General features: G+C 43.9%; 1 long non-coding RNA gene and 2 pseudogenes across 1 annotated transcript; 1 reads left to right on the top strand and 2 right to left on the bottom strand.

The window, feature by feature from the left end:
* Positions 1 to 407: 407 nt before the first annotated feature.
* LOC133849878 (uncharacterized) lies at positions 408 to 11,864 on the bottom strand (annotated as a pseudogene).
* Positions 8,878 to 11,477, bottom strand: LOC133849876 (transmembrane protein 245-like; annotated as a pseudogene).
* Positions 11,865 to 18,662: 6,798 nt separating the features above from the next.
* Positions 18,663 to 18,892, top strand: LOC133849897 (uncharacterized). The gene is made up of 2 exons (XR_009895499.1): positions 18,663 to 18,741; positions 18,818 to 18,892. It is a non-coding gene; the product is annotated as an uncharacterized LOC133849897 (long non-coding RNA).
* Positions 18,893 to 23,186: the final 4,294 nt, after the last annotated feature.

Raw genomic sequence — 23,186 nt, 5'->3', positions numbered from 1 at the left:
TCGAGAATGGACTTCAGCATGGTATAATTGGAGTTCCACCTAGTTGGACGTTGGACAAGCAGATTTTAAGGTTGTGTGGAGTTTGTGTTGCAAATTTGATTTTTTAAAATACTTAACAATTTTAGGAGCTTCTGGCAAATTTTATATTGTTAATGGTTTCCAATTCAACATCAAGGAATAAACTTTTTATTTTGTCCAAAATATTGGACCCCGTTGACTTTTGAAAATCCATCGATTTGAGGCCCAAAATAATGTCGCATAGACGGCTTTTATTATAATGGAGAAGAGTGACGCCCAGAAAATTTCTTTGGACGTACTGGTCTGTCCACATGTCCACAGTAGCACCTACTCCTCCGTTTTTACTTGCTTCTTTTATTTCCACTGCAATTAGATATTCGACTTTAATAATTTTCTTATTTCTTATTTTTTTATGTTTACTTTCACTCTTCCGTTTTGCTCAGTGGGTTCAATTGTTCGACGCATTGTGCTCTCCGCATTTGTGTGAGGGGCGGGTTCTAATACAAATTTGCTGTATGATTACTAGTACTTAACATTTTTCATATGGTTTTTGCTTCTATATATATTTTTTTCTTTTTTGCTACTTTTTCTGCTTTTCTATTCTGTTTGTTGTTGCACGTCCGTGTAGAGCTTCAGAGCTGCAAAGGGAACAAAAGATGTAAAGAGTCTAAGGTTATTAAAGTGGAATTTTCTATGGCAAATTTGCTAGTTAAACAGCAGTAATGTAAACAACTTTTTTTTTGCAATTTAATTGGCTTAACTATGTTAGTAAAAAAAGTAGTATAATTTGAAAGCACTAATTAAAGTTTCTTTATTTCTGATTATTGCACTTTTAGTTATAATTATATTAGAATATTCATTCATATAAATAGTGCTATTCAGTTTTAATTATAAAGTTCCGAAATTTTATGCACACAGTAGACGCAATATAAAACATAAATTTGATATGTCTTTTAGTTATTTAAATGAATTCAAATGCGTTATATAAACTAAACAATTCTCCGCAACACATTTATTTTAACTATAAGCAACAAATAATAAAAAGTTACTTTAATTCTTATTTTAAAAAGAAACACATTATATTTTTTAAATTGTAGTTTTATATTGTATGAATTAGAGCTTAACTCACCTCAAATCCATTGAATAATGGCGTTTTCATCAATGATACCACAGCCTGTTGTTTTGTGTCCTCATACCACCGTTCGCCATTGGAGTTGCAGTTGTTGTGGCCGCATTTCCGTTTCCGTTGACATTTCCAACGCCGTATTACCAGTCAATATAGTTGCATTTGTTGTTGTCGATGTTGTCAAAATGCCAGAAGCTTCACCGTTGGCAGCAGCTGTGCCACTCCCATTGCCAATGCCAATGCCATTGCCCGATTTGAGGGTCAAATTTCTGCTTAGATGAATCCCAACATCCTCGGCAGGCGATAGATTCGATAGCATCGGTCGCTTGTAGTCGTTGATATCGGTTGCTGACGTCGCGGGTTAAACGCAACGCCTTCAGGTGTTGTCGTTGTTGCTGCTGTTGATTGTCGCGCATCGCGGTGACGTTGTTCTTGCTGCCACCTCTTGTGGCATACTTATTGTTGTGCAACGTCAAACTATATTTGCGCTTATTGGCATTGGCATTCGCATTGCCGGTGTTATTGGCAATGCTCAGATGCTGCGGCTTCTTGGGCATTGTGGTTGCTGCGCCATTGTTACGATTAGGGGCAGCAAATCAAAGGATCTGTGCCGTTGCCCGAAGTGCCAGGGCCGTTGCCCGATGTGGCAGGCTCGGCTGCCGCCAACTTAAGTGAAGCTTCGAGCTAGAGATTGTCCGGATAGCTGCGGAAGTTATAAGTTCTGGCTCGCTGAAATTCCGCAGCCGCAGCAGCTCCTGCAGCACTGTTGCCACTGGTATATGGATTGATCATCGGAGCTGTCGACTGTGAGTTCATGGTGCCCATGCCATCGTCGCCGTAGATGCCATTCATTTGATCCTGATTGCTGTGGCTGCTCTTGCCGCCGCCGCTGCTGACGATGTTGGTGTTGCTGCCGCCGCTCGATGAGCCGCCTTTAATGGGCTTGAATATTCAGCCATATGGCTGTGGTCGCATAATTTTTCTCCAAGGGCGGTGGCGGCACCGTCGGCGGTCTGGGGAATATGCTGCTCAGCGGTGGCGGCGGCGTGCGTCGCACATTCACATAGCCGCCACCGGCATTGGACATTTTCGATGCCGGCATATAGTCCTGCATGTGGGGAACCGCATAGCCACCTTCTGGCACATCTGTGTGTGTGTGTTGCCCGCAGGGGAGCGAACGTAAAAGACGTAAAAGGATTTCGCTTAGTCACAGTCACAGGCAAATGGCAAAAGGTTATATATATATACAAGTGTGTGTGTGTGTGTTAGTGTGTGAGGCAATCGCCGCAAAAATTTATTTGCATTAGTTGCTAGCGGCGCCATATTTTATAGCTCGCAGCGGAAATGGGTGAGCCAAGGGACTTGGGGTCTGAGTTCTATTCTCTGGGCTATGTGTGGAATGGAGGAGTGTGTGTGTGTGTGGTGGGGGGAATTTGGGGTCAAATTATTGGGTTTACACACCTGTATAGTCTGGCGTCATATTACATTGTAAATCATTAACCGCTGCGTAGCCGTTCACACCGCTCGTGTACATATTCACATATTCATATTCGTGGTAAAGACTGTTCTTGCCAATGGAATTGTTGTCGTCGACGCTGGCCTGAAATTAAATTGCGAGATGGAGAGAAAAGAGAGAGAGAGTGTTGGGTGAATAAAGTGCAGGAAAACGCACAAATGTTTAATATAGTGACAAGTCAGGGAATGAAGATATATCTGTGCGGCATTTAGAACCCCTAAATTATTGTGTGTCGGATGAGTTTTAGAATTCCCAAAGCAAAAATAAACTTCTTGCTTATAAGTCTATTGATTTTAAGTTAGCAACATTATTATAGTATTAACTTTTGCGTTGTTTTCTTATTCAATTTAGCACAAGTAATTAAAACGATATTTTTCTTTAATGCGCTCATATTGAAATCTATTCAAACAATACTAAAGGTATTTTGATATTTTCGTTTCTCTGTATACTTAGATATTCATCATTTTTAATTTTAATTGTTAACAGAAAAGTATATTTTTAATAACGATAATTTCTATTGCAGACATTTAATTTCATAAATAAAATTTAGTTTTATAGTAAGAATATTTTGATATAATTACTTTGTAAATTATTTGCAAGTATGTATACAGTTTAATGTGTATCTTTCCTCAGCTAAGTAATACAATTTTTTCTTCTCCTGTTAAGTGGTTTACTTTGCTCTACTCTACTTTCAACACTTTTCTCAATCTAATATCCTTCATAATTTAAGTTTACTTATTATGTTCTCTTCCCTTTTAACCTATTTTCTACTACTCCTCTTAGCAGCTTTTCCGCTTAAACTATTCAGCATACTGCTTATCTCTACATATTGCTTATGATCGAGTCTTGCCTTGAATTGTTATTTTTACTGCTTATTACTCTTAGTTTAAAGCGCTTTGTCGTCAATGCTGTTGACGCTTAATGCTTTCTTGCTACTTGCAACTTTAAGGTGCCGGCACTTTCTGCACTGTGCAGCACTTAAGTTTTGGCACCCACAGCAGACTGTGGCCAGTGGCTAGCTGGCTAGCTGGGTAGCTGTGGACTTCATTGGAGAGGCTATAAAAGGAAGCCGTTGAAAAGTTCTATTAAATAAAATAAATGCCGCACGGGGGGCCGTCGTCGTCGTTGTCGCTGCCGCCTGGTCAAGTGTGGCATGGTTCGAAGCACACGTTGAGGAATTTCAGCTGCTGTACAAGTACTATACTATATAGTACACTATATATGTACATGTATGTCGTAGTATGTGTGTGTTCTCACCTTAATGCTATTGCCATTGGGGCTGCCACGGGATCGCTTCGTGCGTGACACGATGAACAGGATAACGGCGACCAAAAGGATAATTATCGTTGTTAGAACCACAATGACAACACCAATGAAGTTTGCCTCGTTCGGCTCCTGATCAATCGGGCGTGGCGCAATTACTGCAATGAAACGATTAAAAGCAAAACAAAACACCATCAACAAAGGCGGCCTCAATTTAAATTAACATGCAAAAATCGACAAAAACCAAATTAAAAGTAAATATTGTTCAACTAAATAATTACTAGAGTGTGAGTGAGAGAGTAAAGTATTGAGCTGCTAATTGAATTTATTCAGACTTACGCTCTGGTCCATTGTTGTACGCGCTGTTGCTGCTGGTGGCATCGGTGGCGCCACCGTTTGTGGCACCGCCAGCACCTTCAGACGCGCCGTCATTCATTTTGTTTTTGTTATGATTGATAGTCGTTGCTCTGCAAAGGATATTCCCGTGTATTGCTGCCATCCTGTGCGCTGCCTGGCGAATTATTGCGCTGCTCCTGCTCATCTGTGAAATTTCCCAACGCAAAAAGAAGGAGAGAAAAAGATAGTCAGAGAGTGCGGCATTTATGGACGACATCAACTCAATATCATCTTTAAAAGTTGCCGCTTCAAGTTGGAACACACAGCTGCGCTTCTATGATTACTTTTTTTTCTTCCACTTCCACACTTCACTTCTCTTCTCTGTTCTGTGCATTTTACAATTTCATTTTTCAGCTCTCTTTTCTTTACAAATTTCGTTCCACTTTAAATTGTTTTCCTTTTGCTACGCTTTTCTTTTCTTCTTCTTTTTTCGTACGAAGACCTCTTAGACCTCTAACGTGTTCATTTCCTGTCAACCGTTGGTTGGGTTTTTTCGACTATACGACATTACTGAATGTATACAGATGTTTGATTTCCTACGACATCTGGTAGCGTATCTAATAAATATGCATGTGAGCTACATGAGTTGGCAATAAAGAGAACACGGAATTTAATCGGAATTCCAACTGCGTGGCTTTGATTGGAAATTTTACTAGACAGTCGGAGTCTTTTAATCCATCGATTTACAGGATAAACAAAAGTGTCAATTACGATAAGAAATATTAGATCTATGTATATCATCGAATATTTGTATTCACAAACATTATTTAAAATGTTTTACTTTTTATTTGGCTGTTAAGTGCATAACGTATGCCACTAAGTGAATTTTAATAAATAAGCTGTGGCTGTTAAGTGTAAATTTACGTGCTTAGCTATGAAAGAGATGCTTGATAGTGGGAATTTTTCATATTTACTTTAAAGTTATCAACTAAAAGCAACTACACCTTACTTTGGGGCATTAATTGGGTAGTTTAAAAAATTGGTCGTTATGCGAAAGAAATTCAAATACCGAAAATATAATATAATATATATATATAATATAATAACGGTAAGTCAAAAAATGCCATTAAATGAATTTTGTGAAATAAAGTTTGACCGTTAAGTGCATTGAAAGTATGCCGTTAAGCGAATTATGGTCATATGATAGAAATGCTTTACAAAATACAAAATTTCACTGCTCTGCTTAAATTCTTGGCTCTGACAGCATTCCTCTGCTGTTTATTAGCTTAGATCTGTCAAGCTGAGCCTGCAGCGCCGCGCAAACACCTGCTCATTAAGCGATTCCCTTTGATCTCAAATACCGCCAGCTTATGTGAAATCTCCGTACTCTCGTCCCCCTAGTAACTACAGCATATGGTCGCAGTGCGGTCCAAAGTGTTGTCATTTATCTCCGCTAACATCTTGAGGGCATAACAAAACAAAAGAAAACAAAAACAACAGCAGCAACAGGGGGCGGGGCAGCTTTTTGCGGGAAGCCACCCCTGAGAATGGCCCACGGGCTAGCCGAAAAATGTGCTTCCTTGAGCTGCGAGCTGTGAGCTGTAAGCTGTGAGTGGGTGACCCCGTTTCTCAGTTTTGTCGAGACAGTAAATGGCGTAATTACTGTGTGAAGTTGCCAGGCAGTAAAAGAAAGTGAGAGAGACAGAGAGCAAGAGAGCGAGGGAATGAGCTGCTGTTTTGAGTTATGTCGCCTTGCCTTGGACAGGACACTCTCAGGACACGCCAGGCATGCTTCTGAAGTTTTGTTGTGCTTGGCTGCCTTTTGTTTCGGCATTGCCATTGTCCTTGTTGTCGCCGTTGTTGTTCCCCTTGTTGTTCTTGTTGCTTCCTACTTATATATTATAAAGGCATATCTTGCATCTCTCAGTGCTCAGTTTCTTAGCTCGCTGTGTTCTCTGTGGTCGTCATAAAACGTTTAAAATAATTAAAATATTTCATGCCACATTTATCACACACTCTCTTCTCTTCTGTATCGTTGCCTATTGTGTTGTAGGGAACGGGTAACTTGAATAGACATAATGCCAAATATGCCGCATATCTTTTTGCATTTTTTCTGTTGTTCTTGTTGTTTTTGTTTTTTAGCTGCCTCTTTATAACTAATTCTCTCTGTGTGCACGATTGTCCCCAGGGACAATCTCGCTCTCTCATTCTTTGTTTTTGGTGTTTCTGTGCCTTTTGTATTTTTAGAAACCTTTAAATACAACTCCATAAAACACAACAACAGCACCGCAAGCAAATCTCTACAGTGCCTGATAAAAATATACGCACACACACTTCAGAAAAAGATGTACGTGCTTCTCTTTTGTTTATCCTTACCCTTACCCTAGATTCACGCAGCAAACTAAATAAGTAAAAATAAAAAATACCAGCTAACAGCTGGTTGCCTGCCCCACTGCCCCCCTCTGATGCCACGCCCTCTCCCTGCCCCCTGCCCTTTGACATCGTTGTTGTTGTTGTGCGTGACAAATGCTTCGTGGTATTTGTTACTCGTCATGTAATTGCTGCCTTGGCAGGCGCAGCATGTGGTGCACAATCGAGCTCTCAGTTTGAGGTTTGAGTTTGAGCTGTCGACTGTGGTTTCTCTTAGCGCTTCCAGCAACATTCTTGGCTCAGTTGTTGAAGATGACATCCGTTTAAGGATGCCAGCTACCATTATCACACAAAAATGTGCTTTGTAACGCTGTTGATCCGCTGATGATCTTGAGTGCGGCATCTTCAGTCTTTCTCCAGTCATCGCTTATCGCGATGATTCTTCAAAATGTGTTTTTAAGCGGAATTTCATGTATTGTTTGTCCCCTTGCATTCTTTGAACTTTATTCCCTAGTGCATTGTAAAATTCTTTTCAGGGTAGTTGTATTATAACATACACGTATTGAAAAGCATATTTCTTTATTCGCTAGCAAGCTTTTCTTCCTGTCTTTTCATTTCAACTGCCATAATTATTTGACTATGAAATCTTAGTTTGGTATGGATTTATAACCGACTTCCTGCATAAATCCATTAAGCCTATAATGTTGGCATCTCGCTGCCTCTGCCTGCCATCTGTATATCGATGAAAATCCCCTATTCATGCGGCACGCTCTATTTGACTCATCAATCAAATTGCAGTTGGCAGACTAGCAGTTTTATCCCCTAGTCATTTTCACACCTACCGCACATGGATTTTCTTATTTCGGCCAGTCAGGCAAAACGACAGAGAGAGATTCCGAACTAGAGCCACACAACCCACAATGAATACAAATGATCTCTGGTTCAGTGACCGACCCAATCGATCCTCCGATGTTAACAGCATTGTACCCTAGACATCATCCCCTAGTCGAGAATCAATGTGGCATGAAAATATTGTCTAAATACGTCGCACATGAATGGAGGTGAGCATAAACTCCTAAATCTGTGCACTTGGTACAATTTAATCAGGGCTGCGACACGCTTGGCATTCAAACGGAAATGCAATGCATGCCAGAGCAATGTTGGAGGACGCTCTTCGGGGGTGGGGGTTGCAACTACCCCTAAACTGCAGACGCTTGTTTACTTTTGCATGTTTGGCCCTGGGCATTTTATATTGACTTTAAATCTCCCCGCCCAGCCCAAAAGCGAACCCATTCACCCAGCACACGACACGGACACGAGTTGCCTACAATGCAAAAATAAAAAAACAGAAAAGAAAAGAAGAGAGATTTTTCCTCTCGGACCGCTTATCTCGCCTGTCTAGTTCTGCATTCTGTCTCTCTATCGATTCGCTGCATTGTTGTTGCCCAAATGTTGGAAAAATGTGTTCGAGTATTGCTTTCCCTGTTTTCCTTATATTTTTTTACCCCTGTCGCACACTTGAAAGTGAAATCAAGCTGAAAAATGCATTTGCAGACACATCTGCAGTTTACTGCTTGCAATTTACTTACTAGATATAAAACTGGTCTCGGATAACATAATCCATTTTAGTTAGTTAGTATGTAAATGACGTTTATTCGCAACGGAACATGAACTTTTAACTTAAGCTTAAACAAATCACATTTGTAGCGAGCACAAAATAAGGTACTGTTCTTGCGGAGTCAAGCTTTAAAATACAAATTCTTTTCTTTTTCGAGTTATGTACAATATAGAGGAAATAAAATGAGTGGTAAATACTACAACTAGAAACCTATCTTCGGCAGATCGAAGCGCGCATACCCTTGAAAAGCATTTGCTTAAAGCCTTTACAATTAAACAGCTTTTCAATTAAGCTCACAACAAACTACTTTAAAGCTTTTCAAGAGTATCGAGTCTTATACTTAATTAGTTAGTACGTTAGATTGTTGTTTAATTTTAATACAGAGATTACAAGACGGAATCGTATTTTCTTTTTTTGCAATACTTTTTAAATTTAGTGCAAAATATCAACAGAACAGCGAAACAGAAAATTAAAAAAATATAAAAGCTAATTAAGGAAAATGCATAAAACTGTCAAAATTTGATTGGATTAAGGATTAGTTCAGTTTGTTAGCCAAGTTGCTGTGAAGTTGGCTAATGATTGGTTAATTTGCATTTCGAGCAGGAAATTCGTAGCGTTTTTTAGATCTTTCGATTTAAATCCCTCGTAGAACTCACGTGGTGCGCGTCTCCTCGTCCGAACTGCGCCTGGGCTCCTGATTGTTGCGCATCGCCAAAGTGGCTACCTCGAAGAGGCCAATGAAGAAGCACAGCATGAGTGGCCCAAAGATGGCACCTTGCCAGCCAATCCAATACATGCCACCGGCAATGGCCAGACCATTAAGATATGGATGTCCGCCACCTTTCAGATCCGCATAGATGGCTGTCTCAAAGAGGATGGCACAAAGAATTGCAGTAAAACAGGAGTACGCCCGCATAAAATCGATCCTGGGCCAGCCACATTTCCAGAAACGCTGGCACCGCACACCAGTAGCTGCCCAAGAAAGAGCAGCTGCCAGCATCGCAGCCAAAGCGGACGGCAAAAACACAATGCGTGCTCCAAAGACCGTGTGCACCAGCCAAGTGAAGAGACCCGTAAAAGTGGCGCATTTGAACATGGAGATGAGCACGACGGTAATGGAATTCTAGAGCATCGGCGACCTTAATGCCCGAGGTCGAGTAGCCCATATATTTGGTGATCTGCAGCGGAGCATATTTCTCCTGACTGCTGGACAGCAGATAGAACAGTGCAGTAAAGAAAACAATCATGTCCAGTATGAATTCAATGCACGCCTGTCCGCCCGACAGCAGCAGCGAGAGAATCTCGCCAGCGACGCCCATGATCACCGAGATATTCGTACGTATGATGTGCCAAAGGGATTCAGCGACCTCCAGAATGGTTTGCGTATTGCTCTGAGCCCAGCCAATGATGCCCTGTTTTGCCACTGGATTATCGACAATCTCGCCAAAGGTGCTCTTCAAGGCGTCCGTGGGTACGCGAGGACCATAGGAGGTGCCTGCCTTATTAAAATCAATCCAGTATTGTATGAGACGATCCCAGACATCAAGGATTTGCTCCTTGAGCTTGGTGGCATGCACTTTGTCCGCATCCGCTAGCCAATCATCGATATAGGTCTCGATCTTACGTAGTACATAATGGTGCGCATTGTCGAGCGCATCATCGATGGACGCTTGTATATTGGCGGGCAGAATATCATCTTTTGCCCAAATATGCCACCTCAATGGTCTCTGAATAGATGTTAAGGCAAAAGAAAACACTCAGGAATATGATGATGAGCAACATGAGTATGATCATGAGTATGGATGTGACCGACTCTACCGATGACTTCAGCGAATCGCGCACAATGCAATTGATCTTATAGTTCAACTCCAGGACACCAGGCAAACACAAAGGCAGCACCGCCGAATGATGCTCCAGGGCCCAAGATCTAAGTCCTTGATATCCCTCGCTAATCTTGCTGCACACAAACTGCGTGATGCCTGTGTAGCTGCCCACGGTGTAGAGCAGATGTAGAAAGACCGGCACTGCCGCTAGTATAAACATCCAAATGTTTCGGTACAAAACGTGCCAAGGCAAGCATAAAACAATAGCTTAAAGTACGTATCACTCTGATGAGTTTCTTCCTCGCCCGCTGGCTTGGCTGCTTCGAAAGTGTCTGTGGAATCGATGGTATCGCTCAGCGAAATGTCTTCCACATCCGACTGCAAAGTGGCTTCGCCACCAGCTCGCCGACAGATGCTAATGTTGCTCAGTGATTTCTCAAAGTCCTGCTTGTCGAACAGCTTGTTTACGCGCTCCAGCAACGTACTCGAATCCATTTCATCACTCGTCTGCAGATGATAAATTGTAGAGACCACAACATAGGCCATGACCAGCAGAAAGACGGGCACTTGCAGAGCGCCAAGGAAGCTGCACAGAAAGCCAGCAATGGCCACCCACATGGACTGGCCAGCGATGACGAAATGTGCGCTCTTCTCGGGCGTCAAAAGAAATGCACCGATGTCAAGTAGATGACAATTAAGACAAGCAGCAAATATACATTGAGGAAGCCAATGATGCTTACGAACAGACCATGGGAGAAGGTCAACCAATGCCAGAGAGCCAGCAGAAAACCCTTGGGTGCGTACAGCACCAGCAGTTTAATGCAGATAGCAACGCCGCAGCCGGAGAGCAGAAGTTGCCAGTGCTGGCACAGCCAATTGATCAACATGCGACCACAATGCTCTGTGGCCTCCAGCGGCGCCAGGCAAATCGAGACCAAGACATTCGAGTCACGTTCCTCTAAACGCTGGAACCAATTGTTTAGCAGCTCTGCCAACTTACGCTTGAAAGGAAACAGCACTGCGCCCATCAAGAAGGCCCAAAGCAACGGACGCACAAATGGGCCTAGGATGAAGCAAACGGCCACGAATGCAGCGACGCCTGCTGCGATCAGAAAGTTGTACATGGCTGCTCGAAAACTCTCATGATTCTGGGAACGCATTCGCAGCAAACGATTGAGAACGCTGTCAAAGGAGCGATCTCGTCGTATGGGTATCGTATCTGAACGGTTCATGGTGAGCCTCTAATACGAATATGCCGTTAGAAATGGGTGAACAAGGAAAATTTAGTTATTTTGTTACAAATTGCACGAGTAAGCGCAGTTATGCATTGCTTCTGCTTCAGGTATATTTTTGCGGGCTTGTGTGTAGCTCAGGACGACGGTTGTCCCAATGTTGTTACTTTAAAGAATCATCATCATTGACAGCAAAGTACAAATTGATTTTCAGATATTTGCCCACGCGATGATGCAGCTTAATGGTCACATCGCGAGCATGATCCATTATCGTATCGGGCATATAGGAAAACTGAACGGGTTCGCCGGAAAAGTAGCGTCCATCGATGCTGACGAAGACCTTCGCATGCACGAAGACCTAAAAAGAAGGGAAATAAGAGTTGGGAGGGTTAATATGGTTTTAAATATACCCCAGATATAAAGTAAATTATAATCCTCGCGGGATTCTCGCATAAATCACTCACCTGCACATCCTTGGTGTACATGTTGTTCGTATGCAAAACGATGGCACTGAAATTGCGAACCGTATCAAATTCGAACACAATTTCAACGGGTTTGCCCAACAGACTTTGTTTTCCTAAATTTGCGCATGCGCTGTTAACTCACTTTGCGTTGCACATGCGCTGTCAACTTGCTAGGCTCATGTTTACGTTGCACATGCGCTGTTAGCTTGCTTTGCTCATATTTGCGTTGCGCATGCGCTGTTAACTCTCTTTGCGTTGCACATGCGCTGTTAGCTTGCTTGGCTCATATTTGCGTTGCGCATGCGCTGTTAACTCTCTGCGTTGCACTTGCGTTGTTAACTCAGCACAGCTGGGTGAGTGACCATGTATGAGAGAAAAACTCTGGTATATATGTACGTTTTGGGCTATTGTTTATTTTGTGGCGCAGTATGGTGCGTCACACTCCCCCCTTTCCCACCGGGCGAATAAAAATCCGGTTACGTCCGGTTTTGGTTCGGTTCACCTGGTAGGTGGTGTCAAGGTACGTATGCGTGAACCTTGTTCTAGTTCCTCGTCCCTCGCTGCCGCGGACCTCCTCAACTAGGCCCCGGGGTAGTTTACGTTGGGGCGTTTCCACCTTCCAGTCGGTAGGAGCTTCCACCAGCTCGCTTCCGTGGGCTACCTCGGTCATCAGGCTTTGTTTCTCATCCTCCTCCAACGGCACCAAGTCCTGCCCGAAGACCTACAATAGGTCGGCGAGAGGGTTGACTCCTCGTTGGCTGGGATGTCCTCGCGTACTGCCGGCGGAACCGAGGCCCGTCCGGCTCGTCGTCCGACGACGCGGACTCCCCGCGTGGACCTTCTTGCGGTGGGTCGTAGGAAGACATGGGAAGGGGAAACCCGTCGGGGTCGGATATGTCCATTTCCTCGAGTGGGCGTAGGATGGGTGTCCTAGGGCGTCGAAAGCTGGCGGGAAGTAGGGTGGTGGAAATGGGCGGTCAGCGATCGCTGGCCCCGATAGTTCCAGCGCTCCGGCAGCTCGAAATATGAGGTGGGGGTTTCCCTGGAGGGAGGATAACATCTACCACCGCCCGGTCAATGCGGGTTACTCGCATTCCCCATGGGCGGATGGCCGGCTCGTATGTTACCGTACGGTCTACTTCCTGGACGAAGAATGGCTCGTCCGCGTCACTATCCTCAGTGGGGAGGCTGGTAGCGTTGCGCCTCCGTCTCGGTCGGCGACGGGGTCGACCATACACCCCACGCCCTAGTCGCGGGTCGCGGCGTTGTCCGGGCCTGGGTGACCAAGCGCCTGGTGGGAGCCGAGAAAAGGGCTCTTCCGCCTCGCTGCTCTGCTCCTGTTCGGATGCATCGTCCTCCTCGTATGGCCCTCCTCCTCCGATTCCCCTCGCTGGCGGGTTGTAATGGCTCGTAGGCTACCACGGTACCCAGGGTCGTCCTCGGGCCACGGGGAGTAATGTGGCTCCGTAGGGTGAGGAGTCATCCGGGGTTCATCCTCGGCCACGGGGAATAGTGTGGCTTCGTGGGGTCAAACGTCATCCGGGGTGCATCCTCGGGCCACGGGAATAGCGTGGCTTCGTAGAGTCGGAGTCATCCGGGTTCCTCGCCGGCGTAGTCGCGTGGCGGGAGGGAAGCGTAAGATCGATCGGTTCCATGTTCTGTAATGATTAAGAAAAATAGTGGGATTATTGGTAGGGCGACTGAGGAAGTTGTCGTCGGAGGGATGGGATCAGGGTTTGATCGCGGCTCCCGACATGTCGCTCTCGTAATCTTCGGCCTCGGACTCGGGTTTTGCTCCTGGAAATCCCGGAGATCTTCAATGTTAGCTACTCTTCTTTGGTTGGTCGTTGTGTGTTGTAAGCGGACGATGTTTGCTGCAATGAACTTCTTTACCACGTACGGACCATCGAATTTCGGAGCTAGTTTTGCTGCGAAACCGTCGATGTTGCCGCAAAAGCACCTTTCCGCCCAAAGTAGGTCGCCATTGCCTCTGGCGTAGAGTGTAATGCCGACTCTGGTCATGCCTCGCTTGGTTCAGGTTACCGCGTACGATTGTAAAGATCTCCTGCAGTGTTTTTGCCTTATTGTCGGGGACTTCTGGTGTCACCTCGTCATATAATCCTCCGGGAAGTCGTGGCTCCCTACCCTGTACTAAGTAAGCTGGACTGTAGCCGGTGGACTCGGAGACTCTGGAATTGATAGCTAATGAAAAGTATTTCTTTAAGAACTTCGACAATTTTATCTGATCGCAACCAAATTTTCAGGAATCATAAATACTATACTTATTATTGTATACACCAAAATTCTAGCTTTACAATTACGCGTTTTATTCGATTTTGATTTACGGGGGCGGAAGTGGGCGTGGAAAAATTTGAAACAAACTTGATCTGTGTGCAACATAACAAATGCTGTCGAAAAAATTATAGCTCTATCTCTTATAGTCCCTGAGGTGTTCATACGGACGGACGGACAGACACACAGACGGACAGACGGACATGGCCAGATCGTCTCGTCTGTTGACGCTGAACAGAACATGAAGGGTGGTTTAGCGGAACGAAGGAAATTAATTTGTATCTAATAAGAATTTAAATTGTTTTCCGACACATTTGTTGAATTTATTGAAAATACTATTATAACTCTTAACCAAGAAATAACATTTGGTTTTGTTTTTGAGTAACTTTCAAAATATGAGAGTTAGTTTACTTATTATCGATTATGTTTTGTTATCACGGTAATTTTTCCTTAAATTAACTATGCTCAAAGAATATTATTAATGTTAATATTACTAATAATAAAAAAACATTTATGTGTTGATAAAAATTTAATATTTGCATCGCTAATAAACTCTACATTCAAGAAAAGAAAAATATTTATTATTATAAGCCAGATATTTGTATAAGTACTGATACCGCTAATTACAAAAAAATCAAATGTTACTTTCGAAACTATTCGAAACATATTTTTTTTCAATACAATATATATAATACATATATATAAATATATATATAATACATACACATAATATATATAATAGAAATACCAGTAATATTTTTAAATGAAATGAATATACATATATATTTTGTGCTCGTACTTTTTAAAATATATTTATAATTTAATAAAAAAATGTATGGAAAAATAGTAAACAAAAATTCTTTTGTATTAAGTTAAGTTCAGCTTAATTCATTTTTATAAACCATTGATATAATCCAGTTACTATCGGTAACTATCAGTTAAAAATGGTAAATATTTTTATAAAAAGCTCATATATTATTATAAAATATTAATGTAAAATAGTCATTGATTGTGTATGACAATGATTGGAAGATAAGATTATTTATTGAATAATCTAAAGTTTAGAAATAAATATTATTGTTACGGACTGGTTGTCTTCCCTGGGGCCGTGCCGGCTGGCTCATCGGTACTCAGGTGGAGTTCCATACCTGGCCCGCAGTCCGCACAATCGATAATTTCACCGATATTAACAGCTGTTTATAACTCAGCACAGCTGGGTGAGTGACCATGTATGAGAGAAAAACTCTGGTATATATGTACGTTTTGGGCTATTGTTTATTTTGTGGCGCAGTATGGTGCGTCACACTCCCCTTCCCACCGGGCGAATAAAAATCCGGTTACGTCCGGTTTTGGTTCGGTTCACCTGGTAGGTGGTGTCAAGGTACGTATGCGTGAACCTTGTTCTAGTTCCTCGTCCCTCGCTGCCGCGGACCTCCTCAACTAGGCCCCGGGGTAGTTTACGTTGGGGCGTTTCCACCTTCCAGTCGGTAGGAGCTTCCACCAGCTCGCTTCCGTGGGCTACCTCGGTCATCAGGCTTTGTTTCTCATCCTCCTCCAACGGCACCAAGTCCTGCCCGAAGACCTACAATAGGTCGGCGAGAGGTTGGACTCCTCGTTGGCTGGGGATGTCCTCGCGTACTGCCGGCGGAACCGAGGCCCGTCCGGCTCGTCGTCCGACGACGCGGACTCCCCCGCGTGGACCTTCTTGCGGTGGGTCGTAGGAAGACATGGGAAGGGGAAACCCGTCGGGGTCGGATATGTCCATTTCCTCGAGTAGGCGTAGGATGGGTGTCCTAGGGCGTCGAAAAGCTGGCGGGAAGTAGGGTGGTGGAAATGGGCGGTCAGCGATCGCTGGCCCCGATAGTTCCAGCGCTCCGGCAGCTCGAAATATGAGGTGGGGTTTCCTGGAGGGAGGATAACATCTACCACCGCCCGGTCAATGCGGGTTACTCGCATTCCCCATGGGCGGATGGCCGGCTCGTATGTTACCGTACGGTCTACTTCCTGGACGAAGAATGGCTCGTCCGCGTCACTATCCTCAGTGGGGGAGGCTGGTAGCGTTGCGCCTCCGTCTCGGTCGGCGACGGGGGTCGACCATACACCCCACGTCCTAGTCGCGGGTCGCGGCGTTGTCCGGGCCTGGGTGACCAAGCGCCTGGTGGGAGCCGAGAAAGGGCTCTTCCGCCTCGCTGCTCTGCTCCTGTTCGGATACATCGTCCTCCTCATATGGCCTCTCCTCCTCCGATTCCCCCTCGCTGGCGGGGTTGTAAATGGCTCGTAGGCTACCACGGTACCCAGGGTCGTCCTCGGGCCACGGGGAGTAATGTGGCTCCGTAGGGTGAGGAGTCATCCGGGGTTCATCCTCGGGCCACGGGGAATAGTGTGGCTTCGTGGGTCAAACGTCATCCGGGGTGCATCCTCGGGCCACGGGGAATAGCGTGGCTTCGTAGAGTCGGGAGTCATCCGGGGTTCCTCGCCGGCGTAGTCGCGTGGCGGGGAGGGAAGCGTAAGATCGATCGGTTCCATGTTCTGTAATGATTAAGAAAAATAGTGGGATTATTGGTAGGGCGACTGAGGAAGTTGTCGTCGGAGGGATGGGATCAGGGTTTGATCGCGGCTCCCGACATGTCGCTCTCGTAATCTTCGGCCTCGGACTCGGGTTTTTGCTCCTGGAAATCCCGGAGATCTTCAATGTTAGCTACTCTTCTTTGGTTGGTCGTTGTGTGTTGTAAGCGGACGATGTTTGCTGCAATGAACTTCTTTACCACGTACGGACCATCGAATTTCGGAGCTAGTTTTGCTGCGAAACCGTCGATGTTGCCGCAAAAGCACCTTTCCGCCCAAAGTAGGTCGCCATTGCCTCTGGCGTAGAGTGTAATGCCGACTCTGGTCATGCCTCGCTTGGTTCAGGTTACCGCGTACGATTGTAAAGATCTCCTGCAGTGTTTTTGCCTTATTGTCGGGGACTTCTGGTGTCACCTCGTCATATAATCCTCCGGGAAGTCGTGGCTCCCTACCCTGTACTAAGTAAGCTGGACTGTAGCCGGTGGACTCGGAGACTCTGGAATTGATAGCTAATGAAAAAGTATTTCTTTAAGAACTTCGACAATTTTTATCTGATCGCAACCAAATTTTCAGGAATCATAAATACTATACTTATTATTGTATACACCAAAATTCTAGCTTTACAATTACGCGTTTTATTCGATTTTGATTTACGGGGCGGAAGTGGGCGTGGAAAAATTTGAAACAAACTTGATCTGTGTGCAACATAACAAATGCTGTCGAAAAAAATTATAGCTCTATCTCTTATAGTCCCTGAGGTGTTCATACGGACGGACGGACAGACACACAGACGGACAGACGGACATGGCCAGATCGTCTCGGCTGTTGACGCTGAACAGAACATGAAGGGTGGTTTAGCGGAACGAAGGAAATTAATTTGTATCTAATAAGAATTTAAATTGTTTTCCGACACATTTGTTGAATTTATTGGAAAATACTATTATAACTCTTAACCAAGAAATAACATTTGGTTTTGTTTTTGAGTAACTTTCAAAATATGAGAGTTAGTTTACTTATTATCGATTATGTTTTGTTATCACGGTAATTTTTCCTTAAATTAACTATGCTCAAAGAATATTATTAATGTTAATATTACTAATAATAAAAAACATTTATGTGTTGATAAAATTTAATATTTGCATCGCTAATAAACTCTACATTCAAGAAAAGAAAAATATTTATTATTATAAGCCAGATATTTGTATAAGTACTGATACCGCTAATTACAAAAAAATCAAATGTTACTTTCGAAACTATTCGAAACATTTTTTTCAATACAATATATATAATACATATATATAAATATATATATAATACATACACATAATATATATAATAGAAATACCAGTAATATTTTTAAATGAAATGAATATACATATATATTTTGTGCTCGTACTTTTAAAATATATTTATAATTTAATAAAAAAAATGTATGGAAAAAATAGTAAACAAAATTCTTTTGTATTAAGTTAAGTTCAGCTTAATTCATTTTTATAAACCATTGATATAATCCAGTTACTATCGGTAACTATCAGTTAAAAATGGTAAATATTTTTATAAAAAGCTCATATATTATTATAAAATATTAATGTAAAATAGTCATTGATTGTGTATGACAATGATTGGAAGATAAGATTATTTATTGAATAATCTAAAGTTTAGAAATAAATATTATTGTTACGGACTGGTTGTCTTCCTGGGGCCGTGCCGGCTGGCTCATCGGTACTCAGGTGGAGTTCCATACCTGGCCCGCAGTCCGCACAATCGATAATTTCACCGATATTAACAGCTGTTTATAACAGAAGAAAAACGCATCACTAACAGAAAAACATAACAGCTGCCGCGCAATTGAAAATTGCGCGAAAACAAAAGGAAATTCAAATCAAACTATTGACGACGATAAGTACAAAGAAAAACAATAATAAACACACTCACTGATCCATTTTATGTTTGAACAGGGCCACAGCTGGACCCCGGCGTACCCACCCTGCCTGAGATGGCCACATCGACGCCATCTCCCTTTGCGTTGGCCACTATATCAGTGGCTGCTCCTCATCCGGCGTAGTGCTGTGGAATTCCCTCCCTCCATGCTGAGAAACTTACACAACCATGTTCAACGTAAGTACTATTTTATAATTCATGAATTTTTCTTAATAACTAACATTTACTTTATTTACTTAATTTTTATTTACAGATAACATACAATTATTTGGACTTTAAAACGGCAAAGGAACAAGATTCATAAACCACGCAGTAGGACGAGCGAAACCAACATGTAGCCGCAACGGCGTAAAGGACAACTTTTATTATATGTAACACCTTCAGGGGATGGGTATGTCTGCATTTATCAATTTACATACACATGTTCGTATGCTTTAATATAAATATCTTTAATTACGTCGCTTAAACATCTACCTTGACCTACCTAAGAACTCTTGGGATTGGTAAAGGGGCGAATTGAGTGATGATTGAAAAAATGTGTGTATATATATATGTAAATTAGTAAACATGAACACCTAATCCCGCAGCAAGTAGATTTTAAGAATGTATGTATGTATGTATAAAGGTGTCTGTCGTCCCTACTCTGTTATTTATTTACAAGAAAATAAATTTGAAGTTACTTTAATTTATATCGTATTTCGAACTTTAATTTACTTTAATTAATTATTTATTTAATTTACTTGGAAATTTCATTTACTTTGCAACATTCTTAAATTAATGATTGCTAAATGATCTTGCAGAAAAAACAGACAACAAATTACAAAAAAAATACAATTGATTGCTGTTTACTTTTACGCAACGTGACGGCAGTTGCGAATGTTTGGACGAAGCGCACTGGCGGTCGGATATGGGGCGGGCTTGGAACTGACTCACCAGTCGATTTCCTCCTCCTGCCTCAGCGTTGGCGGCGTGGTCTCGCCCACTATCCCACGTCGTGGATGCTTCTCCACGTCGTTGAAGCGCCGTGTGCCTTCTTGCGGCGACGGTCGCCCGCGCTTGTCCAGCGGTGACGCTCTGGTTGTAGCTGTCGTTGTTGTTGTCGTTGCAGTTGCTTGTTGCAGCTGATATTGCTGCTATTATTGTTGTTGTTGTTGCTCTGGTTATTGCTGCTTCTGCTGTTGTTGTTGCCGCTGCTTTGGACGTTGCGGTTGGATGCACATGTACACTACACCGTCAGTGCTTAATGCCTGATTCAGAGCTGCTGCTGCTTCTCTTGTTGCAGTTGATGTTGTTGTTGTTGCTGCTGATGTTGTTGTTGTTGCTGCTGCTTTTGTCGTTGCAGTTGCTGCTGCTTTTGTAGTTGCAGTTGCTGCTGCTTTTGTAGTTGCAGTTGATGTTGTTGTTGTTGCTTTTTCACTGCTTGTTGGTGTCTCGCGCCTTTATACTCTCGGCGATTCAACCGGACTTGCTATGGCGCGAACATTGACTAGCCAAAATAACACTCGAACAGTCTTTTTCTATAGGTGGAGCGTCTCCAACCTCCTTCAAAATTCCACTCCGCAAGGAAAAAAAAATCAAGATCGTCAGCACGATCTTCCGGCCGACCGTCTCCAACCTCGATCAAAAATCAACTTTTCGAGCCAGCAAAATCCACATGCTCATCTCGTGAAAAATTTGACGTTCCTCTTTCATCTCCTATTTTACAGCTGGAGCCATTTTTCAAATTTTTCCCTCCCTGGAGTTGCCATTCCCTATCTCCGATATATCGCTTCGCGATATATCGATAACCCCCCCTAGCATTGCTGGCACAAACGATATCCAAAACGTAACAATACCATGATCCAACAGCGATCTCAGCTTCCTGGCCAACTTGTATTGGTGTCCGTTCAAATACATGTGTTGGCCGAATACAGCGAAAAACGGAGTCACTCCAGTAGCGCTATGGACTGCGTGGCGTATCGCTACTTCGATTTCCGGTAGGTAAGCATCCCATTCCCGATGGTCGTTTTCCAAATACGCTCTTATGCCAGATATTACAGTCCGGTTCACGCGTTCAGCGGCATTGCTTTGAGGCGAATACACCGGCGTGCGCATATGGGTGATTCCAAAGGCTTTGACCATCGTCTCAAACGATTTGGAAATGAATTGCCGTCCGTTGTCGGAGTGTATCACTTCCGGTACTCCGAATTTAAAGAATACTTCGTGAACTAGAAAGTCCACGACATCCGCGGCCGAAGCGTCTCTCATTGCCTTTAAGAAGGTGAACTTGGAAAAATGATCCACGACTATGAAGATCCAAGCGTGCCCACGTTTGGATCGTGGATATTTCCCCAAAAAGTCTATATATAACTTCTGGAATGGGCGATCGGTGAGCATTTCCTTTCCAATGCCGGCCTGCGTTGAGTAATTTAGTGCTTTCGTCTCCTTACAGGTAGCACATCCTCGTACAAAATCTTGTACTTGTACCGCCATGCCAGGCCAGTAAAATGCCTCCTCAGTGCGTGCAGAGTTTTCGCCACCCGCCGTGAGCTGATGTCTCGTCCGAGTGCGCTTTCTGGATCAATCCCGCCGTTAGTGAATCGGGTATCCAAAGCTTCCAGCTCGCCTGGGTCGTTCCATCGTCAACAGACTCCTCCGTCACTCTCTTAAACAGCATGCCACCCTGTACTTTTACGTCTGACAACCGATGTTGTTGGCTGGTGACCTCGTTGACCAGCTGTTTATAGTCGGTTGACTCGAACTCCGTCGTCTCCATCCCGAGAAGATCCTCCGGCGTCACAGTTAACTCCTCTACGCTTCTCGACAAAGTATCCGCAACGATATTCTCAGTCCCCTTTCGAAACTGCATCGTGAACGGAAAAGCCTGGAGTTCACTGAACTCACTGGTCACTGGACCATCTGGCCAGTCTCCCTGTCAAGTCTTTGAGACTCATGAGCCATTGGAGGCTTGCGTGGTCGGTGATCACGGTGAATGGCATCATTTCAACATACGGCCTAAATCGATGAATGGCTAACTTCGCGGCCAAGCACTCCTTTTCAGTCACGGTATAGTTGATTTGGTGCCGGTTCAGTTTGGCCGAAAAGAACGCGATCGGCCTCTCCTGCTGTTCATCGTCCAGTTGGAACAAAACAGCTCCGACTCCGAAATTCGATGCGTCACACTGGATGTAGAATGGCTTCTTAAAATCGGCGTGCACCAACACGGGAGCCGTGGTAAGTGCCTTCTTCAATTTATCCACAGCGTCAATGGCTTCCTCACTCAGCTGAAACTTCCCACTCCTTTTCTTTAGAGAATTCGTCAGTGGTACTGAGATCTCTGCGAAGTTGTTAATGAATCTCCGATACCAGCCAGCCGTACCCAAGAAGCTACTCAGTTCCTTGACCGTTCTTGGAGCAGGGATGTTATTGATGGCCTCCACTCTGCTCGGGTCCATCCGTAAAGTGCCTCCACCTATGATGAAACCTAAATAGTTGAGGTTCCTAAAGCAGAACTTGGATTTGGCCATGCCAATGGTGAGATTCGCCTTCTTCAAACATTCCGCCACTAATTTTAAATATTTCAGATGTGTGTCGAAATCCGCTGAGATGATTAATAAATCGTCCAAGTACACGCATACATTGGACCTTAGGGACGTCGGGATTACTTTATCCATGAGTCGGCAAAGTTGCTGTGCTGCATTGCATAACCCGAAGGGCATGTGGCGAAATTGGTACAGCGGTCGTCCCGGAACTGTGAAAGCTGTATAGGCTCTACTGCTTTCCTCCAGCTCGATTTGCCAGAAAGCAAACTTCAAATCGACACTTGAGATGAAGTGCGTCTCGTCGATCCGCGAGAGAATGCCTTCGATGCATGGAAGGGGGTACGCATCTTTCACCGTCACGCTGTTCAGCTTCCGAGCGTCTAAGCAAAATCGATTCTTGCCGGGCTTCATGACGACCGTCGTCCTATTGCTCCATGGACTGTTGCTCTCTTCGATGATGCCCAACTGAAGCATCTTATCAACCTCCTTCCACACGATCTCCTGTTTTGCTGGGGATAGAGGGAAATGTCGGTCCTTCACGGGTTCGGTTCCTTCAATTAGCTGTATCCGATGCTGAAACAGAGGAGTCTTACCCAATCCATGAATTTCAAATTGAAGAAATTCGCTTTTCACGGCTTCCAACTGACTCCTCTGCATCTTTTCCAGATCCCACATCTCCGGATCAGACTCGACAACATCCTCGCCTCGGTAATAATCCACTTCCACAGTGGCTACTTCCGACACATCTCGAGGTGACTCTCGGTGGTCCAATCCTCCAAACAAATACGGAGCGATGTTGAACGTTCTCCAGAAATCGATGCCCAAATAAATCTCCAGTATTAAATCGGGGCACATGAAGAAAGTTATTTGCTCCAACTTGCCGCCGTATGACACCGGCAGATTAACTCGTCCTAGGATCGGTCGGCTGGCTCCTGCAGCAGTGGTGACCATGGACGCGTACGGCTGAACATTCCAGTTCATCTTACTGGCCAGCTCTCGGCATCCTCGCCCCATAAGACTAACGGATGCGCCAGAGTCCAGAAGGCCTTTAAAATTTGTCCACCGATGACGACGTCTGCAAAAACTCGGGGGTCGATGTAT

Source organism: Drosophila sulfurigaster, unplaced genomic scaffold (assembly GCF_023558435.1).
Source record: "Drosophila sulfurigaster albostrigata strain 15112-1811.04 unplaced genomic scaffold, ASM2355843v2 ctg21_pilon, whole genome shotgun sequence".
Lineage (NCBI taxonomy): Eukaryota > Metazoa > Arthropoda > Insecta > Diptera > Drosophilidae > Drosophila > Drosophila sulfurigaster.
The sequence above is the reverse complement of the archived record's forward strand: the minus strand, read 5'-3'. Positions and strand labels throughout refer to the sequence as shown.